The sequence below is a fragment of the Phascolarctos cinereus genome, unplaced genomic scaffold, assembly GCF_003287225.1.
Source record: "Phascolarctos cinereus isolate Bilbo 61053 unplaced genomic scaffold, phaCin_HiC Scaffold_4;HRSCAF=312, whole genome shotgun sequence".
In the NCBI taxonomy this organism is placed as follows: Eukaryota; Metazoa; Chordata; class Mammalia; order Diprotodontia; family Phascolarctidae; genus Phascolarctos; species Phascolarctos cinereus.
In genome coordinates this window covers 281416834-281429285 of record NW_027555847.1, presented here as the reverse complement: position 1 = coordinate 281429285, position 12452 = coordinate 281416834, and the positions used below count along the sequence as shown (strand labels likewise).

The following is a 12452-nucleotide window of genomic DNA, read 5'->3' as shown; positions in this document are numbered from 1 at the left end:
AGGAATTCAAGGCAAGTTAACATGAGATTTAGGAGCTACCACTATAAAGGATAAGAGGTCTTCAAATATGAAATTCCAAAAGGTAGACAACAAAAAATAACTTTCCCTGGAAAAGTAAGTGTAATCTTATATGGGGAAATGAATCTTTAATTCAATAGGAGCATTTTCCAAGCATTCTTATTGACAAGACCAGTGCTGAATAGAAATTTTCTAATGCAAAAATAAAAAACAAAATGGGAGTCAAAAGAAACCTGGAGAGGTATGTGCATCTGAGCAAATGGAAAGAAGGAAATAAATATTTCTTTAACACTTTATGGTATTTTTTTTTACCAATTACATGTAAAGGTAGTTTTCAACATTCATTGTTGTAAGATTTTTGAGTTCTAAATTTTTCTCCTTCCCTACCTTACCTTCCTCCCTATGACACCATGCAATCTGATATAGGCAATATGTATGCAATCATATTGAACATATTTCCACATTAGTCATGTTGTGAATAAGAATCAGAACCAAAGGGAAAACCCATGAGAATGAAAAAAACAAAATAAAAGTGAAAATAGCATCCTTTGATCTGCATTCAGACTTCATACATCTTTTTCTGAACATGGTTAGCATTTTCTGTCATGAATCTTTTAGAATTATTTTTGATCATTGTATTGCTGAGACAGCTGAGAAGAGCTTTCTATCAAAGTTAGTCCTCAAACAATGATGCTGTTACTATGTACAATGTTTTCCTGGTTCTGCTTACTTCCCTCAGCATTAGTTCATGTATGACTTTCCAGATTTTTTTTTCCTGAAATCTGCCTGCTCATCATTTCTTATGTAAGTACTGGGATACTTAAGTAAGTACTGGGATAATGAAGAGGAGGCATGGGGAGGGCTATTATTGGGAAGAGAATAGAAGGTGAATAAAAAAGAGGATATGGATTGGAATAAAGATAATGGAGTGATGGTGGAATGGCAGCATGAAGCACAGTCTTCTTTCAATGATGTTTTCTTCCTTTTAAAGAAATGAATGGGAATAAAGGAGGAAGATTAGGACAGAGAGAAATACACAGTTAATATTCATAATCATGAGCAATAATGGGTGGACTCACCTTTAGAACAGGAGAAGAGACTGCTGTTTCTGGGAGCCAAGATGGAGGAGTAAAAAGGTAGTCACTCTCACCCTCCCATGTCAATCTCTGAAAGCACAGAAAATATCACCCCAAGAAAAACCACGGAACAGCAGGCAGAAGAAAGACAGTGAGCAGCAGTCCAGTAGCCCAGGTAGCTTTAGGGATTAATGGAAAAGGCCCCTCTTGTCCAGGGAAAGGAGAGCAGTACAGAACAAGAGGTATCCTAGCAGCTGGTGGAAAGCCCCACTTTCACATACACAGGTGGTAGGGCAGGGAAACATGAACACCTGGACCTACCAGTGCCTCAGTGAGAGTGGGGGAACCAGTGGAAACCAACATTCTGCAGCAGTCTCCAGCACTTCAGCAAAAATCTGCGAAGTGCTCCAAGGGGCCCCAGGTGGATAAACATCCTGCAAAATCCAAGTAAAAGGAGCTAAAGAAAGCAAAAGGAAAGGAAAAGCAAACAACATCCAGGAGCCAGACTACCCAATCCTACCCCTAGAGTTCCAGTGTTGCTGATTCCAGCCTAACACCAGGTAAGCTGCCAGAACCCTACAGCCTCCAACTGCCAGCATAGGGGGCCCCAGCACACAAAGACAGTGATCAGGCTTAAGGTTTCCAACACAAGAAGCTTGGGTCAGTGACCTCTGCTCCCCAGCAGGAGAGCTCAGTCTCTTTAAAAGCCAGGGAATAATCAAACACCATGAGTAAAAAGAAATGTACCATAGATTCATGTTATGAGAACAGTGAAGAGCAAGGCAGAAATTCTGAAGAGGACAACATTGTAAAAAAACCCACATCTGGAAACCTCAAAAGGGAATATGAACTGGTCTGAAACCCAAAAAGCCTTCTTAGAAGAGCCCAAGAAGGATCTTAAAAGTCAAATGAGAGAGGTAGAAGAATCCTTAAAAAATGCAATTGGCCAACTGGAAAAAAAGTACACTGAAGAAAACAAGTCCCTAAAAAATACAATTGCCCAAATTGGGAAGGAGGTACAAAATCTAATAGAAGAAAACAATTTGTTAAAAATTAGAATTGGGCAAATGGAAGCTAATGACTCTATGAGAGAGCAAGAATCAGTCAAACAGAAACCAAAAAATGAAAAACTAAATGAAAACATAAACTACCTCACTGGTAAAATAACTGACCTGGAGAATCGATCCAGGAGAGACAATTTTAAAATTATTGGTCTACCTGAAAATAATGATGGAAAAAAAGAGTCTGGACAGGATCTTTCAGGAAATCATAAAGGAAAACTGCCCTGAGGTCATAGAAGCACAGGGTAAAATAGCAATAGAAAGAATCCACCAATCACCTCCTGAAAGAGATCGCAAATTGAAAATGCCAAGGAATATATTAGCCGAATTCCAAAATTAACACATCAAAGAATAATACTGCAAGCAGTCAGAAAGAAATAATTTAAATATCACGGAACCACAGTCAGGATTACACAGGACTTTGCAGCTTCTACATTAAAAGACCATAGGTCATGGGACATAATATTCCCTAAGGCAAAGGAGCTTGGATTACCACCAAGGATCAACTACCCACCAAAAATGAACATGATCTTTCAAAGGAGGAGATGGATATTCAACAAAATAGGGGGCTTCCAAACTTTCCTCATAAAAACAAAATACCAGAGATCAACAGAAAATTTGATCATCGAATACTACTCAAGAGAGACATAAAAAGGTCAATGGGACAGAAAGATACAATATGTTGTTAATAAGGGTGAACCTGTTTACATACCTACAAGGAAAGATGACACATGTAATTCTTGAGAATTGTATTGTGATTAGACCATGTTAAAGCAGTATACATAAAGGGGGTGGATATAAGTTGACTTTGATGTAATGATAAAAAAAAATCTAATCCAGTAGATTAAATGGATCCAAGTAAGTAGATTAATCTAATCTAAGCAAATGTACTGAGAAAGGAGGAGGCAGACAAGGGTAAATTACATTACAAGAAAAGACATAAAAACCTATTACAGCAGAGGGAAAGAAGGGAGGGAGATGAGCATTATTTGAACCTTACTCTCATCAGTTTTGGCTCAAGAAGAGAGTCAAATAATCAGTTTGGTATTGCAATCTAACTTGCCCTACAGGCAATAGGAGGGAAAAGGTGAAAGAAAAGGGAGGGGGGGGATAGAAGGGAGGAAAGAAGCACTAAGGGAAAAGGGGAAGAAAAGGGAAAAGGATAATAGAAGGGAGGAGGGACTGAGGGAGTCAGTGGTAAAAAGCAAAACACTAGTGAGGAGAGGAAAGGAGAGAGGAGAAAGAAAAGCATAAATGGGGGGGAAGGATGGAGGGAAAGACAAATATAGTAATCATAACTGTGAATGTGAATGGTATGAACTCTCCCATAAAACAGAAGTGGGTAGCAGAATGGATTAAAAACCACAATCCTACAATATTTTGTTTATACGAAACACATTTGAAAAAGAGACATACACACAGGGTAAAGGTAAAAGGCTGGAGCAGAATATATTATGTTTCAGCTGATGCAAAAAAAAAGCAGGGGTAGCAATCCTTATCTCAGACAAAGTAAAATCAAAAATAGATCTTATCAAAAGAGATAAGGAAGGAAACTACATCCTGCTAAAAGGCACCAAAGACAATGAAGTAATATCATTACTAAACATATGTGCACCAAATGGTATAGCATCAAAATTCTTAGAGGAAAAGTTCAGGGAGTTACAGGAAGAAATAGACAACAAAACTATACTAGTGGGATACCTCAACCTCTCCCTCTCTAAACTAGATAAATCTAACCACAAAATAAACAAGAAAGAAGTGAAGGAGGTGAATAGAACATTAGAAAAGTTAGGTATGATACACTTCTGGAGAAAACTGAGTGGGGATATAAATGAATATACCTTTTTCTCAGCATGCCACATACACAAAAATTGACCATATATTAGGGCATAAAAACTTCAAAATCCAATGAAAAAAGGTAAAAATATTGAACACATCCTTTTCAGATCATGATGCAATAAAAATCATATGTAATAAAGGGCCATAGAAAGATAGACCAAAAATTAATTGGAAACTAAGTAATCTAATTCTAAAGAATGAGCGGGTCAAAAAACAAATCATGGAAACAATAACTTCATCCAAGAGAATGATAACAACTAGACAATATACCAAAAATTGTGGGACTCAGCAAAAGCAGTTCTTAGGGAAAGTAGTATATCTCTAAATGCTTACATGAATAAAAAACAGAAAGAAGAGATCAATGAATTGGGCATGCAACTAAAAAAACTAGAAAAAGAACAAATTAAAAATCCCCAATTAAATACCAAATTAGAAATTCTGAAGCCAAAGGAGAGAACAATAAAATTGAAATTAAGAAAACTACAAAACTAATAAATAAAACTAAGATCTGGTTTTATGAAAAAAAAAACAACAATAAAATAGACAATCCTTTGGTTAATTTAATTTAAAAAAAGAAACAATAAAATCAAATCACCAGTATAAAAAAAATGAAAAGGGTAAATGCACCACCAATGAAGAGGAAATTAAAACATTAATTAGGAACTATTTTGCCCAATTTTATGACAATAAATTTGACAATCTTAGTGAAATGGATGAATATTTATAAAAATATAAATTGCCCAGAATAACAAAGAGGAAGTAAAACATTTAAATAACCTCATCTTAGAAAAAGAAATTGAACAAGTCATCAATGAACTACCTAGGAAATAATCTCCAGGGCCAAATGGATTTACGAGAGAACTCTATCAAACATTTGAAGAACAATTAATTCCACTACTGCATAGACTATTTGGGAAAATAGGCAAAAAAAAGTCTTACCAAATTCTTTTTGTGGTACAAATATGGTACTGATACCTAAATGGGGAAGAGACAAAACAGAGAATGACAGTTATAGACCAACATCCTTAATGAAAAACATGCAAAAATGTTAAATAAAATGTTAGCAAAAAGATCACAGCAATTTAACATGAGAATAACACACTATGACCAGATAGGATTTATACCAAAAATTCAGGGCTACTTCAATATTAGGAAAACTATCAGCATAATTGATCACATCAACAACAAAATAACAGAAACCATATGATTATCTCAATAGATGCAGAAAAAAAAACTTTTGACAAAATGCAACACCCATTTCTATTAAAAACTCTAGAGAGCAGAGGAATAGAGTCTTCCTTAAAATGATGAGTAGCATCTTCCTAAAACCTTCAGTAAGCATCATATATAATGGGGATAAGCTAGAAGCATTTCCAGTAAGATCAGGGGTGAAACACAGATGTCCATTATCACCACTGCTGTTCAATATGGTACTAGAAATATTAGCTTTATCAATAAGAGAAGAAAAATAAATTGAAGGTATTAGAGTAGGCAAAGAAGAAACAAAGCTATCACTCTTTGAAGATGATATGATGATATACTTAGAGAATCCTAGAGAATCAAGTAAAAGAACTACTTGAAATAATAAACAACTTTAGCAAAGTTGCAGGATATAAAATAAAACCACATAAATCTTCAGCATTTCTACATATTACAAATAAAACCTAACAGCAATAGATAAAAAGAGAAATTCTATTTAAAGTCACTGTAGGTATTATGAAATATTTAGGAGTCTGCCTACCAAAACAAACCCAGGAACTATATGAACACAAGTACAAAGCACTTTTCACACAAATAAAGTCAGATTAAAATAATTGGAAAAACATCAGTTGCTCATGGGTAGACTGAGCAAAAATAATAAAAATTACAATACTACCTAAGCTAATTTACCTATTTAGTGCCATACTAATCAAACATCCTAAATTATTTTATAGAGCTAGAAAAAAATAATAAAAAGATTCATTTGAAAGAATAAGCAGTGTAGAATATCAAGGGAACTAATGAAAAAAAATGCAGGGTAAGGTGACCCAGTCATTCCAGATGTTAAATTTTATTATAAAGCAGTAATCATCAAAACTGCTTGGTACTGGCTAAGAAATGGAGTAGTGGATGAGTGGAATAGGCTAGGTCTGCAAGACACAGTAGTCAATGACTGCTATTGTTTGATAAACACAAAGACCCTAGCTTCTGGTATAAGAACCCACTATTTGACAAAAACTGCTGGGAAAACTAGAAAAGAGTATGGCAGAAACCAGGCATAGACCAATATTTTACGTCATATACCAAAATAAAGTCAAAATGGGTTCATGATTTAGATATGAAGGCTGATAATATAAGCAAACTGGAATTGTAAGGAACAGTTCACCAGTCATATTTATGGAGAACAGAAGAATTTATGACCAAACAGGAAATAGAGAACATTATGAAATGCAAAATGGATAATTTTGATTATTAAATTCATAAGTTTTTGCACAAAGTCAATGCAACCAAGATTAGGAGAGAAGTGGAAAACTGGGAAAGAATTTTTACAACTAGTGTCTGATAAGGGCCCCATTTCTAAAATATACAAAGAACTAAGTCAAATTTATAAAAATACACATCATTCCACAATTGAGAAATGGTCAAAGAATATGATCAGGAATTTTTCAGATAAAGAAATTAAAGTCATCTATAGTCATATGAAAAATGCTCTAAATTAGCATTGATTGGGGCAATGCAATTCAAAACAATTCTGAGGTACCACATCACACCTATCAAATAAGCCAATGTGACAAAAGAGGAAAATGATAGATACTGAAGAAGATGTGGGAAAATTGCAACCCAAATGCATTGTTGATGGAATTGTGAAATGATCCAACTGTTATGGAGAGCAATTTGGAACAATGCCCAAAGGGCTACAAAAATATTTATAGCAGCTCTTTTTGTGGTGGCAAGAATTGGAAATTGAGGGGATGCCCATCAATTGGGTAATGACTGAACAAGTTGTGGTATATGAATGTGATGAAATACTATTGTGCTATAAGAAATGATGGCGTTTCAGAAAAACCTAGAAGACTTGTATGGACTGATACCGAGTGAAGTAAGCTGAACCAGAAGAACATTGTACATAGTAACAGCCACGTTGTGCTATGACTAACTTTAATAGACTTAGCCCATTCTCATTTCTTTTCCCAATTTTTCCTTCTACCTCTCTTATATGATATTTAAGCTCCTTTTTGAGCTCTTCCATGAGTTCTTCCTAGGCTTGAGGTCACTTTCCATTTGGGGGCGGGGTTTGCCCATAGATTTTTTAACATTGTTGTCCTCTTCTGAGTTTGTGTCTTGGTCTTCCCTATCACCATAGTAGCTTTCTATGGTCAGATTCTTTTTATTTTTATTTTTTTTGCTCATATTTTTTTGGGGGGGAAGGGACTTTTCCCTCTTTTTAAAATTTGAGCTCTGCTCCCAGGGTAGAAAGTGCTCTGTCTCAGGCTTCAGGCCCTGGCCATTTACCTGGTGCTGCACTGAAATTGCTCTGAGGACCATGGGGGACCCTTGCATCTGGTGTTGTGCTGAAATGGTGGGATGGGGGTTGGCTGATGCTACTGGAGAACTTTGGTCCTAGTGGTGGTGTCTGGTATGTGCTGAGGCCCAGTAGAGTTTTTCAGCATTTCCCCTGGGCTACACTGAAACACATGGAAGTCCAGTCACTGGAGGATGCCTGTTTATCTTGGGATATGCTGAACCATATGGTGTTTCTTGATGCTGGAATCCGCTGGTTTCCATGGCTATGATAAAGCTGGTTGGGGGTCCTGGTGCTGGTGTTTCCCTGCTCCACCTCCCTGTGGGTCAGGATCTCCCACTGTTTTGCTGAGGTGGGGCTTGCTGCTGGCTTGCTGGGATGTTTCCTTTCCTGGAATGTGCTCCCCTTTTACCTGAGTGAAGCAGACCTTTCTTGCTGATCCTTCAAGTCTTCCCAGCTAAAAAACCATTCCACCCTTCTTGCTGCTGGCTCTGCTTTTCGAGATTTGTTCTAGGAGATTATTTTAGAATTCTTTGGAGTTGAACATGGGAGAGCAACAGCAATATACTACTTACTCTGCCATTAGCTCCTGGAAGTAGAATCTCTCACTTAATTTTTTTTGCCTCAGTTCTCTCATCTGTAAAATGAGCTGTAGAAGGAAATGGCAAAGCCTTCCAATAGCTATGCAAAGAAAAGACCAAATGGGGTTACATAAAGTCAGACGTAACTGAAAGACAACTGAACATTTTAATTCATCCTGCATATATTTCCCAATTAGCCATGTTGCAAAAGAAAACAGAAAAAAGAAATTAAGGGAAAAAAGAAAATTTAAAAGCATACTTCATTTAGCATTCAGAGTTCATTGGCTCTTTCACTGGAGGTGGAGAGCATTTTTCATTATAGGACTCTGGAATTGTCTTGGATCATATGGCTTTTATTGTGTTCAATGTTTTTCTGGTTCTCACTTCAATTTATATGAGTTGATAAAAGTCTTCTCAGAATTTTTTAAACTGTTCTGCTCGTTATTTCTTAAAGCACAATAGTATTCCATCACAATCATGAAACACAAGAAAACCTCCTGGCCCACCCCCAGGGCCACCTCCTCCCCAAGTTCTACAGATACAGGGTTGCAAAGTGGGCTTTGCCCTAGAACTTGCCCCTCCTTAGGGCGAGGAGGATATTTATATAATCTAGAACTTAGTCATTGAGGTCATGATGATGATGCTTCCAGCACCAGCAAAGATGAAGGTTATCTTGAAGACATGCATCAAGGTAAGCATGCTGACAGCAGTGATGACGGTGACACTGATCAGTCAGAATGCTGACAGTGAAGGACAGGAGTTCATGCATCATGATGGTGAAGACAGAGAAAACAACAAGGAAAAAAAAGTCAGGTCTCAGTGTACAATTTGCTGATGTTCCTGGAAAAGCATGAAAGAAAATGAAAAACATGAAGCAATTAACACCTCTTCAAGCTATGATGCTTAGAATGGCAGGTCAGGAAACTCCTGAAGATGGGTGAGAAGTGGAGGAATTTTCAGAGGATGATGATAACAGAGTATTTCTGATGTCTCTGAGTCAGAAGATACAACACAGCAGCAGCACAAAGAAGAACCTCTTCCTGATGGGACATCATTTTCTCCTGCTTCCCAACAGTAACTATCTCCACAGTCGGTTCTTCCTGTTCAGATACAGGCATCTGCCATGCCAGGACCACCCCATCTTGGAGCACCACCTGTTCTACCATTACAAACACCTGGGCCACCCACTGAAATTACTCCTGGTCCACCTCCAGGGGCTCTCCATTCCTAAGACCACATGGAATGTCAAGGCTTCAAGAACCTTTACCCTGAATTTTATCTCCTGGTCCTCCATGAGGCAAACCTCCTGGTCCACCACCAGGCCCACCTCCTGGTCTTCCTCCAGGTCCTCCTCCACAAGGACCACCACTGAGGCTAGCTCCCCTAGCCCCTCCAGACATCCTTCCACCTCATCCTGGTATGATACACCTGCCTTTGGTGCCTCCACTTGGACCTGCTCAACTGGGGCTTTTTCCACCAGATCCTTTGCCAAATCCAGGGGTTTTAAGTGCCCCACCTAATTTGATCCAGAGACCCAGAGTGGATGACACCAGTGCACCCACTATTGAGAAGAAAGTCGTAGCAACCATTAGTGCCAAGCCACAAATCACCAATCACAAGGCAGAAATTATCATATTTGTGCCCACTGCACTGGGGGTCTGAGGAGAAAACTGCTGCACTGCTGCTCCCCAAAGAAAGTCAGAAGAGGATTCTACTTTACCCCTTGCCAAAGCAGCCCTAGAACTGGCCCCTATCCTCCTGTTTCAGTACAAACCAAGGATGATGTGTATAAAGCCTTCATGAAAGAGACAAAGGGGCTACTATGACAGCTTCTGATGCCAGGGAAGGTTTTAATTCAACAAATTCATATTAGAAAACATGGTTCATAGAGGAAGGAGTTCTGATATATTGGACCTGAGTGCAGAGGAGTTAACTTTTACTCTGTCAGAGCATTTCCTGATTCCAGTGCAAGGACTATCTTAATGTTATTTCGCTTTGGTCAGAATTCACTGGACAGAAGAAAAAGATGTTTCATTCAGAGCAGACTGGTAAGCTTCCATAGCAGTGTCCCTTCACTTCTCCACCATATCCATCATCACCACAATTTCCTTTTTACTTTGGAGGCATGAGATAGACAGGATTTTAGTGTCTGTACTTTTATTTTTGAAATCATTTTCTTAAGTGGGTTTGGTAAGTCACTGGAATAAATATTTGTCAGAAACCAAAGCATTACCTCCGGTGTTTTTTTGTGTGTGTTTTTACTTCTGGTTTTGTTTGTTTTTTAACTTTCCTTGTAAATATTGTGTAACATTTTACTTGTAGTAAAATGGATCACACCTTCATTTCCCTACTGTGAAGCAGGATGTCTGAGGAAAACTATACATATATGTTAACTGAGATGACTTCTCAGTGACAAAAAAAAAAAAATATTTGAATGTCTCTCATGAAAGAAATAAATGTTCTACAAAAAAAAAAAATAAAAGATGCAACAGGGCTGCTAAGCAGCACCCAGTCATACTCTTAGTGCTAACACAAGGGGTTCATGGAATGTCTTCCTGTTCAGGTGTTTCTTGCCCTGGTGTTCAGACCCCTTACCATCCTTGAATGCTTGAATGCCCCCTGAAACTTTTTCTACATTATTCTTCTAGCCAGCCCCTACCCCAGTGCCCACAAACCTTTCTGTCTTTCTCTTGAAGCTGCCCTGGGATGGAAAAAAGACTCACTGTGACTTTTTCTTGTCTTTTCCAATCATAATTTGACTTAGCACACTTTTATGTAATTGTGGAGGAATTAAGGTAAAAAATTTTCTTCTCACTATATAACATCTTGACTCCACCCCAGGAATTTACATTTTAATAAGGGAAAACAAATCATAAAAGGTAACTGGAAAGGAAATAGAGGAGTAAGGCTGAATGGGGGTGGGAAAGAAGAGTAGACAGAAGAATAAACTAGGTGTGAAATAAACCATGTAGCCAACATACACCCAAGGAACTCATAAATTTACATATAGAGATAATTTAAGGTTCTTTACTGATGGTTGTCAGTTCATGACTTAGCTGTGCATAAAAATTTACTTTTCTTTGCATACCACAAATCCATTATCCCTTATTGATGTAAACAGGGGAGAAAAAATGTTAAGCAGATCTCTGATCAATGGAGGTTCCTCCAATCCACTTGATGAAAGCATATCATGTCCATGACTAATGTGGAAATATGTTTAATGTGATGGTACATGTATAGCATGTATCAGATTGCATGTCATCTTGGGGGAGAGCATAGGGAGGGAGAGAAAATAAAGAACTCAAAATCTTATGGAACTGAATGTTAAAAACTAAAAGCAAATAAATAAATATTTTAAAAAGAAAGTATATCATGTCTAATGGATATATATATACATATATATATGAAATGCATACAAATATAGATCGTGTGTGTGTGTGTGTGTGTGTGTGTGTGAATCATAGTCAGGATTACAGAGGGGATAGACTTTGTTTGAGGTTTCAATTCCCCTAGCATTCTTATTCCACCCACTTACTGTCATTGGTAAATGGAAATGACATTATTTAAAAATGGGATCTTCTCCTCAAAGAAGGAGTTAAGAAAACAATGAGCTCAAGAGCACTTCTTACTCTGTGCAGTAAAGGGGAGGATGGAGGCATCTATTTCTATTACCTAACCAGAAGTACCAGTCAGTCAATAAATATTTAAACACTTAATTAAACACAGTGCCAGGCACTGTGCTAAACACTGGTAAATTAAAAGTCCTTGATATCAAGGATCTTACAACCTAGTGGAAGATGCAATATGTAAATAACTATATGCAAACAATTTATGTAGTGGATCCATTAAATAGAGGGAAAGCGCTAGAATTAAAGATCAAGAAAGGCCTCCTGGAGAATGTAAGATTTTAGCTGAGACTTGAAGGAAGCCAGGAAGTCAGGAGATAGATATGAGGAAGGAGAGAGTTCTAAGAATGGGGGACAGATAGTGAAAATGCCCAGATTCTGGAGATGGAGTTTCAGGATGGAGGAATAACAAGGAGACAAGTATTACTAGATTGCAGAGTACATTGGGCATAGATTCTGTCTTGAGTATAATTTAACAAATGAGGATTGAGGCAAGTTTCTCTAAGCAAGATAAAGTTTTACTAATAGGCTGTGAACCTACCAACAGAAGCCTCAATTTCTGGGCCAAAGACCTCCAAGATTAAAACTTGACTCTTTTTTTTTTTTTTGGCTAAGCAATGGGGTGAAGTGACTTGCCCAGGGTCCCACAGCTAGTAATTTTATGTGTCTGAGGCCGGGTTTGAACTCAGGTCCTCCTGACTCCAGGGCCAGTGCTCTATCCACTGTGCCACCTAGCTGCCCCTACTTCA

At 37.7% G+C, this 12452-nt stretch overlaps 1 pseudogene; it reads left to right on the top strand.

Moving 5' to 3' along the window:
* Positions 1-1174: 1174 nt before the first annotated feature.
* LOC110203527 (WW domain-binding protein 11 pseudogene) lies at positions 1175-9903 on the top strand (annotated as a pseudogene).
* The last annotated feature ends 2549 nt before the right edge of the window (positions 9904-12452 follow it).